The sequence below is a fragment of the Bolinopsis microptera genome, chromosome 10 (genome assembly GCF_026151205.1).
Source record: "Bolinopsis microptera isolate Bmic1 chromosome 10, MBARI_Bmic_1.0, whole genome shotgun sequence".
Lineage (NCBI taxonomy): Eukaryota > Metazoa > Ctenophora > Tentaculata > Lobata > Bolinopsidae > Bolinopsis > Bolinopsis microptera.
The window spans coordinates 5,599,217-5,620,302 of NC_087081.1; the positions used below are offsets into that span (position 1 = coordinate 5,599,217).

The window sequence follows — 21,086 nt, forward strand, 5'->3', positions numbered from 1 at the left end:
CCCACACCATATCATCTGCAAAACACTGGGTCTCATTGTACTGAAAACATTAACTGTAGTGTCGTAGTGAGTAAACACCGCATGGTACACCAGGTAAATGGTAATGTGTGGTACGGAAAGTACCAGTTAATGGGTGAAACAGTATTATATGGGCAATTTCACGTAAAGTAAATTACACTTTGCACAAAAATTTGGCCTTATTCTGACTCTCAAGCATTACACAAACATAACAGAATCATGATAAATTGCATGAAACATCTCCCTCATAAAAATAAACCTTACTTTAAGTAAGGTTAGTGGGGTTTAAAGTAACCTTTATACCTTACTTAAAGTAAGGTATTAACCTTCCTTTCTTACAAAAAAGTAATGTTAATAAGTTACTTTTTGCGCCGCGCAAAGTAACCTTTATACCTTACTTAAAGTAAGGTATTAACCTTCCTTTCTTACAAAAAAGTAATGTTAATAAGTTACTTTTCGCGCCGCGCGGGTCCTTCACCCGCGCTAACGTTTCTACATTTATAATAAAGCGTGTTCCAGCAAAATGTAATGAAGACCCTTTCCGAGAAGAAACAATTAAACAGACGGCGATAAGATTTTTCAATTCAGGCGATAATTTTGTATCGTATTGAGTTCGATGTTATCATTAAGTTGGAAAACTTCAACATGTTTCGCAATTCTTGCTCGTTGATAAGCTGATTTTAATTTAATGATTAAGTCGTTTGACTTACACGATAAACGCTAGTATTGTGACGAAATTTCAAAGTGAATGTTATATATATATATACAATTTCTTTATCTATAAAGAAGTATACAGAGTTTCGAATATCAAATTGCAACAAAATTTAAATACTATACGTTATAGTCTTATTATGGGCCCTTCATAATATCCAATATGTAACTCATTTTTTGTTTTCAAATGATAGTCCTAAACAATCCTAATATCATAATTTCAGCTGTCGGCTGCGACCATTTGTTCAGAAGGCATTTTTTTTCGGCTGCCGCTCTTTAGAACTTCGTAACCTGGATAAAAAGATGGATTAATTATGAGTTATCTCATTCTTTTTATCCGTGATTGTTTAATATTCATAAAGTACAAAGGTTGATACTGAGGTTGATCCAGCAACCAATCAAATATGAAGGACAAGAGGAAGCAAATTTAAGTTGTATAAACAAACCAGGTGTGTCGTCGTCCTTTTATCTTGTCGACACCTGAGCGATTCCTGTCAAATTGAACAAATGTGACCGACATTGAGAGGCCGAGAACTGAGAAGGCTGCGGAAGAGAATTTGGGTTACCAATTTATCATAAAGTACGGCTCTTTATTAAGATACAAGTAAGTAAAATTAAATACTAAATCATCAACACAATAAAATATAAAACGGACAGAATACATATCTGAAAATCCCAAACATTGTTTTAAAAACAAGAATTAAATAACAAGAGTAAAACTTGTTTCTTCAATTCGTTTATGATATGGTATTTTAACCAGTATCACAAATAGAATTAGATTGTTCAATGTGCATGAGTCCCTTATCGTTCTTATCTCCTCCTCCCCCTCCTCCTCCTACTTCTTCTTCTACTACTCCTATTCTCCTAATCCTCCACAGTTTAATTAAAATTATTGTACATTGATATCTTTACAAATTTAAATGCCTGGAGTAGCTGAAGTTTTTGTCTCTTCTGCCTGAACACCGGGAGTTGATCTGTTATGTAGCTTGATCGATAATGCCAGTGACAATGAAAATCAGTTTGCGGGTATATCGATACTCGATAGTCAATAAAGAGGACGTAAGTTTTTTAGTGATATTTAAATTATAAGTAAGTTCACAGCTTTCCTGTGTCCTCAATACTTGTGCTGACCTTCAACTGTTGATAACTTTGGAATAATGTGACTGCTTGAATGTTGTTTCTTAACTGATATGTGTGAGAGCAGATATCGGGGAAGTTGCGGCAGTAAGATATGAGGCAAAGAAAGCTGTTGCCGAGTTAAAACTCGACGAATATCGTATCCGAGATACGAGTGCCTGGATATCAAACAAGGTAAATTGTATACAGCTTGTATACAGCTTTTATAATTGTCTTATTTCTTTTTTGATTTAGTGGTACCACGATTGGTGTAGTGGTAACAAACAGAATGCCTGGGTACAAATCCTGTTGGATGCGAGTAAGCCAGTCATTAAGCTGTGAAATTATACAGCTTAGGCTGGTGGTACACACTCCCTTGCTCACAGGCCTACCCCTATAACCATTGTGACCTGCCTGTGTATCTTTTTGTATCATTTTTTTTATTGGTTATTGCTCCTAGTTGAATGCCAAGGTTTGTTCTCTCCAGCAAACTGAAGCAGCTGGGGATTGATATCATGAGCCATGTTAGGTCCAGATGTTTGGATCATTTGGGGCAGCATTGGGTTAATGTTAACTGGAATCCACAAGGGTGTGTCACTTCGTCTAGTGGAGCACCTCAACAATTCATTGTATTTATCTAAAATCTATGCTACATTCTGCTAAAAACCGTTCAATATTTGATTATAAAAATATTATTATTATCGTAGTACGGTCTGTATGTAAGTACACTGTACAGTAGTTACGTTTTAGAGAGTTTGGGCAATTGTATGGGAGCAGTAACAAGAGAAGTTCCAGAGAAGTTTATATTACCATGACAATGTGGTAAAAAACGTATCTATTGCTTAAATTACATATTATTATGTATATAAAACAATAATTCTGTTTCCATGTGATTTTTGGATATATCATATCTTAGTGAAAGAAGAAGAGATATCAAGAGTACCAAAAAACACCGGCGCCCTTATCTAGTGAGTAGTTAGTAGAAAAATTGAAGCATTCACATCTCTCAATCATTTCCCGTATCTTGTGCAGGTACCTAGAGCTCTAGAGGTTTTAATTTGAGTGACCTGGGGAATCTAGTAACTGAAACCGTAAGTCACAACAGAAACCTTATAAACGCAGAAATTGGAGTAACACATTGAAAGCAGTGTAGAGGTTGTTTTAGTTAGGGCTACACGAGGAAAAGTTCGGAGGAAAAGTTCCTGTCCGGTTACACCTGGGGTAGCCCGAAATAGAAATGGATCAGCAATGCTGTAGTCGTATTATTCCGTATTACTTAAACTGTGACAGTGTTATGAAGCCCGAAACAGTGTTACATCCAAAGTATTTTTAGCACTGAATATTTTTCTTCAGTTCCCAAACATCTCAGTATTATGTCAGAGAAGCGTAAGCAAGACACTGTTGTCAATGAGCAATGTGATACTTCAAGTGCTTACTTGGAACTTCCCAGGATTTAGAGAGTTTAATAACCTTTTTGTTCTCACGATGACTATTGGATGGAATCTAATTCTCCAGACATTGGAATGGAAGCTGAAGGTGTTCTTGGTGATATTAGCCTAGTCGATAAAGATACCGAGTTTTATTAATCAGAAAATATTGCAGTTCCTTTCATTCACTGTGAGACATAACTTGTTATATGAAGCGATGAAAGATCTGATCGAACTCATGGGGCTGGATGAAAAAGAACTTAAACCTGTGTACCATCTCAGAAAGTGAAGTCTCATGAGAGACTTCACAGTACAACCTACCTTACTCGGGAATATTATAACCGGGATAAAGTGGTGGGTTTTGGAAGATTTCGCCATATTTTTCCCGGTCAAAAATTTTACCAGTCACAAAAAAACCCGCCGACTCAGATTATGGGGTTCCAAGGGGGTGGTGATCATCATATTTTACCTGAAGTCTCATATGTGCTAGAGAAGACTTTTGAAGCAGTGGATGGAGGGCTGTAACTTTATTGGCGGTTGCTACCATAATTTCGTTATAATAATCACAATTTGGTTATAGAAATCAGATTTCAGGGTGGACCGTGATTCTCATTTCTCTTGCCCATGAATCAGTGAATCGTAGAGAAGAAAACAATTTATATGTTATAGAAGAAAACGAAAATAATAATAATATATAATATATATTATGATAATAATGTCTCTAAAGATTGATTGCTTCTCGTGTGCAGTGTGTAGACTAAAGAAAGAGGGAGTTTTCCCCGTTAAAGTAACTTGTGGCCACATCCCGCTAGGAGTGAGTAAACTGTGCCACTATTTCATGGTCCACGGTGGATTGATTACTGGAGCAGTAGAAGATGCAAAGCCAAGACGTTCCCCAATACCAAGCGGCGCGGTGGGCAGGAAATTAAGCTCCGGCTGACCTTCAGAGCAGTAGCCCCATTAGCGGACAAAATGAAAGTCTTGTTAAGACAACAATACAACTTCGAATTTGACGGTCAGCAGCTCAGGGGGATATCAATAATGATAATGGCGGGGACATCAGCGATAATGAGAATGAGAATACGCTTTAATGAAGATTTGACTTATTATTGCTTAGATTTATTTTCCTTTAAATAGACGTGTTTTTTTTTCTATTTCTGAGTAATATCAATAACTGTAAATTGAAATAACTTCTTTAACAAGTAACAAAAACAGACATTTCGGTTGAAAATTTGTTGACCTCTGAAAATTTGTTGACCTCTAAAAAAACTGATTTAGTGACTTTGGTAGAAGAAATGACAAAAAAATGACCTAGCCTCACAAAATGACAGTGTTATGCCTCACAAAATGACAGTTTTATTTTATGATACAAAGATGGCATATTTATATTGGATGCCCCTTGCCTAATTATTGGTATTCTTAAACCCAGTAAGCTTATGATGAGCCTAAATGTGTTTGTTTGATCATCAATTTTGATCAAAATGCCTCACAAAATGACACCGAAAAGCCTTACAAAATGACAATGTTTCAGATTGAATTATTTTCATCATCTAAAATGGATCAGAAACAGTCAATACAAGAAGGAGTTAAAAATAATCATAATCTGACAATTAACAATCAAGTAGCATTAAAAAAGTGCAGTTCTGATATCAAAACTTTGATTTCAAACTCTTTGATTTCAAACTCTGATTTCAAAACTCAACGACATAAAGCTTCTATTTTGTGAAAGCAGAGAGTAATAACAACTCCTAAAACATGTCAAACGTTAACTAAACACTGAAAAGTGATCTATCCAGTCATAGAAAATATCAAATATAACCAAATACTGTGTTCAAGTATGAAAACAAAAAATGATTTTTACGCCTCACAAAATGACATTTTTAAAGTTTTTTCAAAGTATAAAAAATGTTCCTTTTTTAATATATTCTGGTAAAAACAGAACTGGTATAATATAAACAACATATATATCTAACAGTAAGACACGTGAAAGAATAATGAAACTTTTTCCCAAATCGGATTTGAAGTGATGCCGTTTTGGGTTGTCATTTTGTAAGGCACTATCTCACGCGAAATTGCCCAACTTTTTTTAATCATCCTTTTTCCTGTAAAAGCGATTCTAATCTTCAATCTATTATATTTATCTAACTGTCCTAGGTGAAATCAAATTTCTATAGGCTGCTGTTAAAAAATGACAGCCGTGACGAAATTGTCATTTTGTAAGGCATGTTTTTTTGGAAGATTTCAAAGATGACAATTTTTATCGCAAAATTTACGGTTTTTCAATCAAATCAACCCCCGGGAAGAAAAATATACCTGTTGAACTACCTATCTGGATAATAAAACATGAAAAAAACTCATTTTTGTGCATTTCAGAGCCATCTCCTTTTTCGTGTCATTTTGTAAGGCCGATACCCGTATCTCGAAATTCTAAAAGGAGTGAAATCTTTTAAATGGTCCTTAGAACATATCCTGAAAGTTTCAAGGTGATTGCTCAAAAAATGTAGAAGAAGATAAATTTTTAGACTCGATTTTCAGGGCGCACGATTGAAAATCGCTCGCGCAATACAATTACACATGAGCGCTGACTTTTGACTGGCAATAATTTCGTGTAGGAACAATATTTTTTCATGGGACCAAAAGTAGCAGATAGATATCACTCCCCTCTACTAGAAACAACTATAAAATCAATTTCGAGAGAAATTTCATAAGGACCCCCCCTGCCCCCTTAACCTTAAATTGGACATAACTTACTAGCTGAAGTAGATCTAATACGTCCGAGTAGAATCTGTAAGACTGGCCTCCAGCTAACCATTTTTAAGATTCAAGCAAATCAAGGTTGTTCAAAGGATGGAAATTATTTCGTAGGCCCTAAAATGACTCCTCCAGATCCAGTCTTAACCTTAAATTGGACAAAACTCAGAGCTGAAATAGCTCTGAAACGTCTGATTAGAATCTGTAAGACTGGCCTCCAGCTCACCATTTTTAAGATGCAAGCAAATCGAGGTTGTTCAAAGGTTGCAGGATGTTCAGCTCAACTGAACTCAATTCGCGGTATCTGTTTGATCTGAGCTTTATTCCGGCAGTTGTTAAGTCCATGTGGCTGGGGATAATTTTGCAATAATCTGAGATCCACAAGCTATCTATCAAGTATAACAAGAATTACGCCCGTGTTTCGTAGTACATCTATATAACGGGAACGGTATCATTACATGATGGCACATTTTAGGATTGAATTAATATTGTCATTAAAATGGTCAAGATGAAGGGTAGAGATAAACCGTGTCATTACAGAGGATTAGAGGGGGATTTATTGAGCAGGTGTGATTAGTAGAAAGCAGTGAGAGAAGTGAGAGCAGGGTAAAAAGAAACAGTGTAATTACCGCGACCGACGTTGGGAGGAGGATATTATATTGGACACAGCTTAGGAGCTTAATAGACAAGGCCGAGTAACTTGATAATTTATTTATATTGATGAAATCAATAAGCAGTCAATGGTGTTGCTCCTGCATATCTGTGTGATCTAGTAACATTTGTTAGTTCGAGTAGCAGAAGAACTTCCTCCTTACACCTACCCGTCGGATCTACAAGATCACACCCAAGAGCGTTTCAGACTGTTGCTCCGAAAATCTGGAACCAACTACCAATTGAAATTAAGACTTGTTCCGATGTTGATCTGTTCAAAACATTATTAAAAACTCACCTGTTTAAGAAAAGTTATGGCATGAGCGATTAATTGACAATATAATAACTTTATGTTATTTGCTTAAACTGTTTAGGATGCAACCTAATGTCATGATCTTTTTGAACTTATTAGCAATTAGACTGTTAGCTCGCTTCACAAGCATGTCATCTTCGTTCCAAAACTTTTTATGTCCTATGCATACACTCCTTGATAGTTATCTTGATCTAGTATCTTTGTTTCACACAATAGAGCATAAGTTTTGTGGTTTATCCACTGGGCTTAGAGTTTGTGTTTAAGCTACCAAATTTTATTATTATTTTTTATTATAAACTTAAGTCATAACATAATATGTTTTAACATATTTATTTGAATGACAAACCTTAGTTGATGTCATCTTTTAACCGGAATTGAAGATTGACTTAATGTCTTCAGGATATTCCACCATTTTTCTGCTGTTCACATTCTTGCCTACTTCTTTGAAGTTGAAAAGTGTGTATATATCACTTTGTATGACCCAGAGCTCCTGATCCTCGTCCCTAAAACGATTTTGATTGAGCAAGACAGTTAAATACAAATTTCTGGAATCTAAAATTGAAATATGTTCACAGTTAAAAAGTTGAAAAAACAGAATCATAAGTAGGCTGTAGTTATTTTATATACCTTTGTCAAGCTGTAAATGATGTGCAATACATCTTTGTGATGTTCTACTCTTGATCTTCCTCTAAAACTCCTCAGTATTATATAAACTCTTCCAACCTGAACAGAAATGTGAAATGAAAAGCTTCTTGTCCAGGAAGTAGGTTTAGCCCCTTTGTACAATACAGTAGTTGTGTGTTTCCTTCGCAAATAAAGTGGTCTTAAATAAATCATGATGGTGAACAGTTGGACAAGTTATATGTAACAATGAAAGCGATAAGTTTTACTTTTAGGTACTTAATGTTTCTTACGTACACAGAGAGACATATACATGTTGAGCAGATAGATTCTCCGATCACAACAAAATACCAAATTATTATCTATCACGATTGTTGTTGTGAATGTACCTGAAATTCAGAACATTTCCTAGGATAAAAAAGGTTTGGATGAAAGGTTACATTATGTGATCCCAGCACAGGTTATAATATGAACATATCAGGCAATTCAAAAAGTGTCGCCAAAGAATGTTCAAAAAGGTAGTAGAATATTGAACCAATGCCTTGGGAGTATCACACAGATTTCATAAAGTTTAAACAGGCCCCTTCTCATAAATTTAACCATCAATAATGTTTCCGATCATTTTGCTGAGTCGACCAAGGATGCATTGCAAAGATGTTTTATTTTGCATAGACCTTACGGATCCTTAGTGAATCCATAAGTGCAGCTATCCAGTGGCATGGTGAGCTAAGAATTTGTTTGCAATCTCCTAGCTCAACTCAGCAGACTGATTGGGATATTCTTGATCTAGAGGGTAATTTAAGAAGGAGCTTTCCCCAAAACGGTTCCCATCAGTACAGCTGTAAGGCAATTTAAATATTCAAATACCAATTGACCATATCATAGCATAGACAATCGCATAAAACATCCTAGATTATTATAGCTTGATAAGTTAAAACATGAACAATTATCTCACACCTCTGAAGAGACAAAAAATTAAAAAGGAGGGACCCCCAACCCTGCATCTGAGACATCGATTAGACCCAAATGGCTTGTTAAAACTCAAGATCTCAATATTTGCAAGAATACCCTTCAGTACACTGTAAAAGATACTGCATTACTGCTACAAAATTTTCGAGAAATTGCAAATTTAGAAGAGTTCACAAGAACAGATTTGGCTGTCAGAGCCTGTCGATAGGTAATTCTTGGCAGGCACTGCGAAACTAGACAAGAAAAGTTAAACCTTTGGCAACCTCTTGTTTAGGGTAAATGCTATTTACAAGCGAGTCTGAACTAACAAAACAAACCTCGCTGGTCGATTAGAAAGATGACAGACAACAATAAAATGCTAGATACCACTACAATTTATTTGCAAGTACAACGTATGGCGTAAAGGTGAGCGCTCGATTCCTAAAAGATTGAAGATTGGTGTGCCGCGCGCAAAAATTAAATTTTAAGTTCAAATTCATAAATATGAACTTAGTTTTATTTATAAAATTGATAAGTCATTTGAAAATTGTCTCACATCATATATTAAAAAGGAAAACAAATATAACTAAATATAAAATAACTATTTTGTACTTATTAACAAGTTTCATTTTATTCCATTTAAATTTGTTCCCGTAAAGCTTGACAAAATATTTTATTTTAAATTAATCGTTCAATGCATTAATTTAAAATTATTTTTGTTGATTTCCGAAACAACTGGCGGAGCTAATTTAAATAAATTACAGTTTAAATTGAACTAGAATGACCTCCGCGAAAATTGTTTAGTAATAAAACAATTTTTAAATTTTACATTGAGCTAAAGTCTAAACGCGGGCACAAAATTGAAATTTCAAATTGAATTAAGTTGTTTTTTATGTTTATAACTACAAAATAATTTTTTATTTATTTGCTTTTATTTTTAATATCTTATGTCAAAAAAATGTTCAAATGACTAATCAATTTTATAAATATAACTTAGTTCATATTTATAAATTTAAACTTAACATTTAATTTTTGCGCGCGGCTCACCGATCTTTAATCTTTTAGGAATCGAGCGCTAACCTTCACGCCATACATTATACCTGCAAATCAGCTGCAATGGTATTCGGCATTTTTATCGTTGTCTGTTATCTTCCTAATCGACAAGCGAGGTTTGTTTTGTTAGTTCATACTCGCTAGTAAATAGCAGTTACCCTAAACAAAAGGTTGCCAAAGGTTTAAGTTTTCTTGTTTAGTTTTGCAATGCCAGCCAAGAATTACCTATCGACAGGATCTGACAGCCAAATCTGTTCTTGTGAACTCTTCTAAATTTGCAAAGTCTCGACAATTTTTTAGCAGTAATGAAAATGACTTTTTTGTAAAGAACTACTTTTTACAGTGTACTGAAGGGTATTCTTACATTGAACAATACAGTCATCAAACGTGTTGAAGAAACTAAATTCCTAGGCGTAATGATAGACAAAAATCTTAATTGAAAACCCCACACCGCTTATATTGCCTCTAAACTAAAATGTGAAGTCGGTAAACTGTGTCGTATGAGAAGATTTATATCTAAAGAACTGCATAGTGCATAAGGATCTCTACCACAGCCTCTTCCAAGTACCTAAAAGTAAAATATCGCTTTGATTGTTACATATAACTTGTGCAACTGTTCACCAGTAGTGCATAAGGATCTCTACCACACCCTCTTCCAAGTACCTAAAAGTAAAATATCGCTTTGATTGTTACATATAACTTGTGCAACTGTTCACCATCATGATTTATTTAATACCACTTTATTTGCGAAGGAAACACACAACTACTGTATTGTACAAAGGGGCTAAACCTACTTCCTGGACAAGAAGCTTTTCATTTCACATTTCTGTTCAGGTTGGAAGAGTTTATATAATACTGAGGAGTTTTAGAGGAAGATCAAGAGTAGAACATCACAAAGATGTATTGCACATCATTTACAGCTTGACAAAGGTATATAAAATAACTACAGCCTACTTAGGATTCTGTTTTTTCAACTTTTTAACTGTGAACATATTTTAATTTTAGATTCCAGAAATTTGTATTTAACTGTCTTGCTCAATCAAAATCGTTTTAGGGACGAGGATCAGGAGCTCTGGGTCATACAAAGTGATATATACACACTTTTCAACTTCAAAGAAGTAGGCAAGAATGTGAACAGCAGAAAAATGGTGGAATATCCTGAAGACATTAAGTCAATCTTCAATTCCGGTTAAAAGAAGACATCAACTAAGGTTTGTCATTCAAATAAGTATGTTAGAAGGTATTATGTTATAACTTAAGTTTATTGATTTCATCAATATAAATAAATTATCAAGTTACTCGGCCTTGTCTATTAAGCTCCTAAGCTGTGTCCAATATAATATCCTCCTCCCAACGTCGGTCGCGGTAATTACACTGTTTCTTTCTACCCTGCATCTCACTTCTCTCACTGCTTTCTACTAATCACACCTGCTCAATAAATCCCCCTCTAATCCTCTGTAATGACACGGTTTATCTCTACCCTTCATCTTGACCATTTTAATGACAATATTAATTCAATCCTAAAATGTGCCATCATGTAATGATACCGTTCCCGTTATATAGATTTACTACGAAACACGGGCGTAATTCTTGTTATACTTGATAGATAGCTTGTGGTTCTCAGATTATTGCAAAATTATACCCAGCCACATGGACTTAACAACTGCCGGAATAAAGCTCAGATTAAACAATGAACAGATACCGCAAATTGAGTTCAGTTGAGCTGAGCATCCTGCTCCTTTTGGAGAACCTCGATTTGCTTGAATCTCAAATATGGTGCTAGTGAGTTATGTCCAATTTAAGGTTTAAAATACTGGATCTGGAGGAGTCATTTTAGGGCCTACGAAATAATTTCCATCGGAATTTTGTCTAACTGAACATCCCGCACCCTTTGAACAACCGAGCTATTTTCTTGAATCTCAAAATATGGCGAGCAGGAGGCCAGTCTTACAGATTCTACTCGGACGTATCAGAGCTATTTTAGCTAGTGAGTTATGTCCAATTTATGGTTAAGACTGGATCTGGACGAGTCATTTTAAGGTCTATCAAAAAATCGTTACCACCATGTTGACCGCCATTTAATTCTACACCTTTTGGAAACAATTGATTTTTATGAATCTCAAAAATGGCGGTCTGGGGGTCAAGCATACAAAGTGTCATCATAAATTTCAGCTATTGAGTTGAAAGTGCTGCAGGGCAAATGCCCAAATGATGTTAACATCCAGTTCTCAGTTTGGCAACCAAACGCTTTACAAAAATGTGTTTGCAGTTATTGGATCTCCATTGTGGAACTTAATCCCACCAAATATTCATAATATCTTTCTGAGATGATACACAGGTTTAAGTTCTTTTTCATCCAGTCCCATGAGTTCAATCAGATCCTTCATCGCTTCATATAACAAGTTATGTCTCACAGTGAATGAAAGGAACTGCAATATTTTCTGATAAATAAAACTCGGTATCCTTATCGACTAGGCTAATATCACCAAGAACACCTTCAGCTTCCATTCCAATGTCTGGAGAATTAGATTCCATCCAATAGTCATCGTGAGAACAAAAAGGTTATTAAACTCTCTAAATCCTGGGAAGTTCCAAGTAAGCACTTGAAGTATCACATTGCTCATTGACAACAGTGTCTTGCTTACGCTTCTCTGACATAATACTGAGATGTTTGGGAACTGAAGAAAAATATTCAGTGCTAAAAATACTTTGGATGTAACACTGTTTCGGGCTTCATAACACTGTCACAGTTTAAGTAATACGGAATAATACGACTACAGCATTGCTGATCCATTTCTATTTCGGGCTACCCCAGGTGTAACCGGACAGGAACTTTTCCTCCGAACTTTTCCTCGTGTAGCCCTAACTAAAACAACCTCTACACTGCTTTCAATGTGTTACTCCAATTTCTGCGTTTATAAGGTTTCTGTTGTGACTTACGGTTTCAGTTACTAGATTCCCCAGGTCACTCAAATTAAAACCTCTAGAGCTCTAGGTACCTGCACAAGATACGGGAAATGATTGAGAGATGTGAATGCTTCAATTTTTCTACTAACTACTCACTAGATAAGGGCGCCGGTGTTTTTTGGTACTCTTGATATCTCTTCTTCTTTCACTAAGATATGATATATCCAAAAATCACATGGAAACAGAATTATTGTTTTATATACATAATAATATGTAATTTAAGCAATAGATACGTTTTTTACCACATTGTCATGGTAATATAAACTTCTCTGGAACTTCTCTTGTTACTGCTCCCATACAATTGCCCAAACTCTCTAAAACGTAACTACTGTACAGTGTACTTACATACAGACCGTACTACGAGAATAGGTTTTTAGCAGAATGTAGCATAGATTTTAGATAAATACAATGAATTGTTGAGGTGCTCCACTAGACGAAGTGACACACCCTTGTGGATTCCAGTTAACATTAACCCAATGCTGCCCCAAATGATCCAAACATCTGGACCTAACATGGCTCATGATATCAATCCCCAGCTGCTTCAGTTTGCTGGAGAGAACAAACCTTGGCATTCAACTAGGAGCAATAACGGCAATAACCAATAAAAAAATGATACAAAAAGATACACAGGCAGGTCACAATGGTTATAGGGGTAGGCCTGTGAGCAAGGGAGTGTGTACCACCAGCCTTAGCTGTATAATTTCACAGCTTAATGACTGGCTTACTCGCATCCAACAGGATTTGTACCCAGGCATTCTGTTTGTTACCACTACACCAATCGTGGTACCACTAAATCAAAAAGAAATAAGACAATTATAAAAGCTGTATACAAGCTGTATACAATTTACCTTGTTTGATATCCAGGCACTCGTATCTCGGATACGATATTCGTCGAGTTTTAACTCGGCAACAGCTTTCTTTGCCTCATATCTTACTGCCGCAACTTCCCCGATATCTGCTCTCACACATATCAGTTAAGAAACAACATTCAAGCGGGTCACATTATTCCAAAGTTATCAACAGTTCAAGTCAGCATAAGTATTGAGGACACAGGAAAGCTGTGAACTTACTAATAATTTAAATATCACTAAAAACTTACGTCCTCTTTATTGACTATCGAGTATCGATATACCCGCAAACTGATTTTCATTGTCACTGGCATTATCGATCAAGCTACATAACAGATCAACTCCCGGTGTTCAGGCAGAAGAGACAAAAACTTCAGCTACTCCAGGCATTTAAATTTGTAAAGATATCAATGTACAATAATTTTAATTAAACTGTGGAGGATTAGGAGAATAGGAGTAGTAGAAGAAGAAGTAGGAGGAGGAGGGGGAGGAGGAGATAAGAACGATAAGGGACTCATGCACATTGAACAATCTAATTCTATTTTTGATACTGGTTAAAATACCATATCATAAACGAATTGAAGAAACAAGTTTTACTCTTGTTATTTAATTCTTGTTTTTAAAACAATGTTTGGGATTTTCAGATATGTATTCTGTCCGTTTTATATTTTATTGTGTTGATGATTTAGTATTTAATTTTACTTACTTGTATCTTAATAAAGAGCCGTACTTTATGATAAATTGGTAACCCAAATTCTCTTCCGCAGCCTTCTCAGTTCTCGGCCTCTCAATGTCGGTCACATTTGTTCAATTTGACAGGAATCGCTCAGGTGTCGACAAGATAAAAGGACGACGACACACCTGGTTTGTTTATACAACTTAAATTTGCTTCCTCTTGTCCTTCATATTTGATTGGTTGCTGGATCAACCTCAGTATCAACCTTTGTACTTTATGAATATTAAACAATCACGGATAAAAAGAATGAGATAACTCATAATTAATCCATCTTTTTATCCAGGTTACGAAGTTCTAAAGAGCGGCAGCCGAAAAAAAATGCCTTCTGAACAAATGGTCGCAGCCGACAGCTGAAATTATGATATTAGGATTGTTTAGGACTATCATTTGAAAACAAAAAATGAGTTACATATTGGATATTATGAAGGGCCCATAATAAGACTATAACGTATAGTATTTAAATTTTGTTGCAATTTGATATTCGAAACTCTGTATACTTCTTTATAGATAAAGAAATTGTATATATATATATAACATTCACTTTGAAATTTCGTCACAATACTAGCGTTTATCGTGTAAGTCAAACGACTTAATCATTAAATTAAAATCAGCTTATCAACGAGCAAGAATTGCGAAACATGTTGAAGTTTTCCAACTTAATGATAACATCGAACTCAATACGATACAAAATTATCGCCTGAATTGAAAAATCTTATCGCCGTCTGTTTAATTGTTTCTTCTCGGAAAGGGTCTTCATTACATTTTGCTGGAACACGCTTTATTATAAATGTAGAAACGTTAGCGCGGGTGAAGGACCCGCGCGGCGCGAAAAGTAACTTATTAACATTACTTTTTTGTAAGAAAGGAAGGTTAATACCTTACTTTAAGTAAGGTATAAAGGTTACTTTGCGCGGCGCAAAAAGTAACTTATTAACATTACTTTTTTGTAAGAAAGGAAGGTTAATACCTTACTTTAAGTAAGGTATAAAGGTTACTTTAAACCCCACTAACCTTACTTAAAGTAAGGTTTATTTTTATGAGGGCTCTTATGTACTCCACACACAGCTATATTAAGATTTTTACTCCAACTGCTATGGCTTTTGAGTGAGGCACGTTTGAAAATGTAAAGTAAATTACAGGGCACAAATTGACATTCCTGACCAACGTGTATTGAAATCTCATTTCGTGCCCAGGTGTGAGAGTAAACATTTAAATATTTTTCATGCACACTGGCAAATGTCTTGCCTGTACTGGAAAGGGTTTGTTTTGGTAAATGGTTAATAGCTGTGTTCTGTAGAAGCCTTTGTTCCTTGTAAAGTAAGTTACTCTTTTGTGTCAAGTAGTTTACACTGTTACACAATCCTTTGATTTTAACTGTTTAAAGCTGCCCCTTTGTCTTTAATTCGTTTGCTAAGTGTATGAACTATGTAATATATGATTAATAATGATATATCAGTTTATCATTAGCCAATTAAGGGGGCCGGGGGGGCCTTCATCAAAATTTTCTCGAAATTGACTTTATAGTTGTTTCTAATAGAGGGGAGTGATATCTATCAGATGCTTTTGGTCCCATGGAAAAATATTGTTCCTAGACGAAATTATTATCGGTCAAATGTCAGCGCTTATGTGTAATTGTATTGCGCGAGCGATTTTCAATTTTTGAAAATCTTGGACCTCAAAAAATCGTCAAAAAACGAGGTTCAAGATTTTCAAAATCGAATAAAATATGTTTAAAGGCCTATATCAAAATTCTGTTTGGCTCATCTCTTTTAAATTATCTCTAGAACATATCCTGAAAGTTTCAGGGTGATTGCTCAAAACATGTAGGAGAAAATAGATTTTTAGACTCGATTTTCAGGACACGTGATTGAAAATCGCTCGCGCAATACAATTACACATAAGTGCTGATCTTTGACCGACAATAATTTCGGCTAGGAATAATATTTTTCCATGGGACCAAAAGCATCTGATAAATATCACTCCCTTCTATCAGAAACAATTAAAAAGTCAATTTCGAGGGAATTTTGATGAAGACCCCCCGGCCCCCTTAATTGGTTGATTGATCCACTGATTGGGTCCACAGTTAGCCCAGTTATACAGAGTAGGTAGGTGGGCGTAAATGTACGAATGTTTCCCAGCTCAAAAATTTGTGTTCAAGCAGGCCACTGGATTTTCTGTAAAGTAAAGTATTATTTATATTATATTTTCGAAAAGTCAATTTTTAACCATTTTAAACCATTTTTATAGATTTCTTTAATGAAATTCTGACCAGAACCAATCTATTATCACTTTTAAATAACTTTTATTCTGTTTGACAATCGTTACTTGTTGTGTTTTACTACTATTACTGAATAAAAAGCATATGTGTAAATTACTTGACACGTAAATTACTTGACATGTAACTTACTTGACGCTGGTATTGACATGATCTGATATCTATGGATCTAAATAAACAAGTACATTATGTCTTGACATCAGAGTTAGCTTGTTTTAGCAAGATTTCAGCAAGAAATAACATGAAATGTGGCCAGCAGAAAACTTTTTTGTTTTTTATGTATAGTAATTTACACTAAAAACAGGAGAAAGTAGAATAGCATTGCTCCGAATCTGCTTAAATTTTGAGTCCCAAATTTTGCATACAGCTTCAGTGAAGTGGTATGCACCTTTACAGATCAAGAATTAATGAATATTACAACAATCTCTTTTTAGTAAACAGCTTTTATTATAGAGTAGTTTTAGCCTGTAAAACATGACAATTTATGGGTATTTTGAAAACGCGATAACACAGAAACGAAGTGAGATATTTATAAGCGGTTTTTTGTGTCTAACAGTTTATAATCTTCTCTTTCAGACTCCAATCAAAGCTAGTGCCATAACTGAAATTTATTTTTTTCCCTCCTTGTTCATGTTTCATGAAATTGCCCATATATGGTACATAATATGGTTCATAATAATATGGTACCACTCAGTTTGTTAGCTGTTAAAAGTGCTGATTCGCAATAATTTGTAGCCAGAAACAAATTGAATTTCTCTCTACACCACATAGTAGATGGTACTTCTTTAACGACATAATCTAATAGATATAAAAAATACCTAGTCGCTGTCAGTCGCAGTACGTCTCATCTCTTTGATGTAGAGGGTGTTTCAAAACTGTTATAGCCAGTACTGGGTCACTCCTAACACGACGTATTTTAGAGTGTTACACACTTACACTGCAAGCTTAAAACGCCTCTGCAATGCGGGCTACAAATCTCATAATAACATATTAATTGTATTGCAGTGAGCGCGAGCAAGTCTAACCTTGCTCGGTAACAATAATGCATTGTGTTTATGATTGAAGGCCCTTCTTATGGAGAAAATGACTCCCATGAGTCGACATCATTATCGTATTGAGATTCTTTAAAAATCAGAATATAATTAGCTCTTGATGATCTTGAACAGGTCAAACAGAGCAGTCCAAATCCTGCATCGCATTTGTTTAATTACCATTTATAGCATTGTTTAATTACCCTTTATAGCATTCGGGTGTGCAAAATTCCAGACGACAGGTTAGACCAGATCTTGCCATTACAAATTCCAACAACATTGTTTGAAGGTTTTTATCGTATTCTGGTGCAAAATTTGAAATGAATGTTTTGGTGGTTATTTAATTGTGAAGTTGTGAAGGAACAGGTGTAACCAGTATTATCGGGTGTGATTAATCACATTATCTAGGTCCATTCATGGAAGTACTGTGTTCATTACAATGTTATGTCGCCGACAAGATGACCCTATTTAAATCTTTATCTCAACACGAAAATGGAGCTGGTTTAACCCATATCAACCCAACCACTCTAAACATTCGAATTTTTTGATGAAATTTGGTGTCCTGCGTCCTAAGGGGCTATCTTAGATATTGCAACAGTGATTTTTAAAAATTGTGTTTTGCTTATGACATTTTTAACCCGTCCATTTAAAAGGACAGTGAATTCTGTCCCGTCCTTTAAAAAGGACAGTGTTTGGAAAAATTACTTAACGTCCTTTATAAAGGACAGTATTGCAAATTACTGTCATTTTAAAAGGACGGCTTTCAATTTTTACTTTAGCAAGATGCTATCATGTTGTTAAATTTTCTATTTTTATTCATGATTGGAATAAACATCAATTTTTAATATCATTGAAATACGGAAGTAATTTTCCCTGAAAACATCCAATGAATTGTGGGGTGTTGCGGAGGCTAGAGAGCCAAGGAGGTGTAGTACCGGATTGTGGGGTGTTAGGGAGGCTAGAGGGAGGGGTGCAGGTGGTACAGGATTTTGGGGTGTTAGGGAGGCTAGAGGGCCAGGGAGGTGTAGTACTGGATTGTGGGGTGTTAGGGAGGCTGGAGGGAGAGGTAGTACTGGATTGTGGGGTGTTAGGGAGGCTGGAGGGAGAGGTAGTACTGGATTGTGGGGTGTTAGGGAGGCTGGAGGGAGAGGTAGTACTGGATTGTGGGGTGTTAGGGAGGCTGGAAGGAGGGGTAGTACCGGATTGTGGGGTGTTAGGGAGGCTGGAAGGAGGAGTAGTACTGGATTGTGGGGTGTTCGGGAGGCTGAAAGGAGGGGTAGTACTGGATTGTGGGGTGTTAGGGAGGCTGGAGGGAGAGGTAGTACTGGATTGTGGGGTGTTAGGGAGGCTGGAAGGAGGGGTAACCGGATTGTGGGGTGTTAGGGAGGCTGGAAGGAGGAGTAGTACTGGATTGTGGGGTGTTAGGGAGGCTGGAAGGAGGGGTGGTACAGGATTGTGGGGTGTTAGGGAGGCTGGAAGGAGGGGTAACCGGATTGTGGGGTGTTAGGGAGGCTGGAGGGAGAGGTAGTACTGGATTGTGGGGTGTTAGGGAGGCTGGAGGGAGAGGTAGTACTGGATTGTGGGGTGTTAGGGAGGCTGGAGGGAGAGGTAGTACTGGATTGTGGGGTGTTAGGGAGGCTGGAAGGAGGGGTAGTACCGGATTGTGGGGTGTTAGGGAGGCTGGAAGGAGGAGTAGTACTGGATTGTGGGGTGTTCGGGAGGCTGAAAGGAGGGGTAGTACTGGATTGTGGGGTGTTAGGGAGGCTAGAGAGCCAGGGATGGGTAGTACTGGATTGTGGGGTGTTAGGGAGGCTGGAGGGAGAGGTAGTACTGGATTGTGGGGTGTTAGGGAGGCTGGAAGGAGGGGTAACCGGATTGTGGGGTGTTAGGGAGGCTGGAAGGAGGAGTAGTACTGGATTGTGGGGTGTTAGGGAGGCTGGAAGGAGGGGTGGTACAGGATTGTGGGGTGTTAGGGAGGCTGGAAGGAGGGGTGGTACAGGATTTTGGGGTGTTAGGGAGGCTGGAAGGAGGGGTAGTACTGGATTGTGGGGTGTTAGGGAGGCTGGAAGGAGGGGTGGTACAGGATTTTGGGGTGTTAGGGAGGCTAGAGAGCCAGGGAGGTGTAGTACTGGATTGTGGGGTGTTAGGGAGGCTGGAAGAAGGGGTAGTACCGGATTGTGGGGTGTAAGGGAGGCTGGAAGGAGGGGTAACCGGATTGTGGGGTGTTAGGGAGGCTGGAAGGAGGGGTAGTACTGGATTGTGGGGTGTTAGGGAGGCTGGAAGGAGGGGTGGTACAGGATTGTGGGGTGTTAGGGAGGCTAGAGAGCCAGGGAGGTGTAGTACTGGATTGTGGGGTGTTAGGGAGGCTGGAAGGAGGGGTAGTACCGGATTGTGGGGTGTTAGGGAGGCTGGAGGGAGAGGTAGTACTGGATTGTGGGGTGTTAGGGAGGCTGGAAGGAGGGGTAGTACCGGATTGTGGGGTGTTAGGGAGGCTGGAAGGAGGAGTAGTACTGGATTGTGGGGTGTTCGGGAGGCTGAAAGGAGGGGTAGTACTGGATTGTGGGGTGTTAGGGAGGCTAGAGTGTCAGGGAGGGGTAGTACTGGATTGTGGGGTGTTAGGGAGGCTGGAGGGAGAGGTAGTACTGGATTGTGGGGTGTTAGGGAGGCTGGAAGGAGGGGTGGTACAGAATTTTGGGGTGTTATGGAGGCTAGAGGGCCTGGGAGGTGTGGTAATGGATTGTTGGGTGTTAGGGCATAGGTGCAGATTTTGTTTTGAGGTGAACTTTTATGTTCCCGAGAAATCTTCTTAAGTTTGCTTTTTTTCTCCTCGGGCACATTCGTAACCTACGGGCTAGGTAAACCTAAACTACATATTGACCGTTATGTACGTCGGTATCTGTTGAGGAGCCAAATCATCTGAAAAGCCCTAAACCTATATTTTGCTCAGGCACGTAGCCAGGATTTTTCTTTGGGGGGGGGCTGTCGGCGAGCGAAGCTGCAAGCTGTGGCAGGGGTCTGGGGGCGCAGCCCCCCGGAAAATTTTTGCGAAATAGGGTCTTTTAGGCTAAATTGAAAGTTTAATGAATTTACAAAAATGTATGGTTTGGCATAATCATTGCCTACAATCCTGACCTGAGTAATTTCCCCCTTTGAGATTTTATTTTGGGTTGATTGAGTTTATCGAGAGGAAGTGAAAAATCTCTGGTTCAAATTTGGATTTGAAGCCATGTTTAATTTTTTCTGTGGAGGTCACTTTTTTGCGCAAAAAGCGCTCGATTTTAGGGGAAAAAATTTATGTTTGCTTTTAATTTTTATGGTCCTGTCGGCACCTGAAATCGACGAAATCTGCAGGGGTGTGTTAGGGAGGCTGGAAGGAGGGGTAGTACCGGATTGTGGGGTGTTAGGGAGGCTGGAGGGAGAGGTAGTACTGGATTGTGGGGTGTTAGGGAGGCTGGAGGGAGAGGTAGTACTGGATTGTGGGGTGTTAGGGAGGCTGGAAGGAGGGGTAGTACCGGATTGTGGGGTGTTAGGGAGGCTGGAAGGAGGAGTAGTACTGGATTGTGGGGTGTTCGGGAGGCTGAAAGGAGGGGTAGTACTGGATTGTGGGGTGTTAGGGAGGC

At 37.5% G+C, this 21,086-nt stretch overlaps 2 long non-coding RNA genes across 2 annotated transcripts; one reads left to right on the forward strand and one right to left on the reverse strand.

Moving 5' to 3' along the window:
* Positions 1 to 729: 729 nt before the first annotated feature.
* LOC134822200 (uncharacterized) lies at positions 730 to 8,012 on the reverse strand. The gene is made up of 4 exons (XR_010161148.1): positions 7,615 to 8,012; positions 7,334 to 7,490; positions 1,176 to 1,272; positions 730 to 1,020 (listed from the first exon to the last, which is right to left on the reverse strand). It is a non-coding gene; the product is annotated as an uncharacterized LOC134822200 (long non-coding RNA).
* A 1,624-nt stretch (positions 8,013 to 9,636) lies between these two features.
* LOC134822072 (uncharacterized) lies at positions 9,637 to 14,734 on the forward strand. The gene is made up of 5 exons (XR_010161124.1): positions 9,637 to 9,725; positions 10,444 to 10,539; positions 10,664 to 10,820; positions 14,192 to 14,288; positions 14,444 to 14,734. It is a non-coding gene; the product is annotated as an uncharacterized LOC134822072 (long non-coding RNA).
* Positions 14,735 to 21,086: the final 6,352 nt, after the last annotated feature.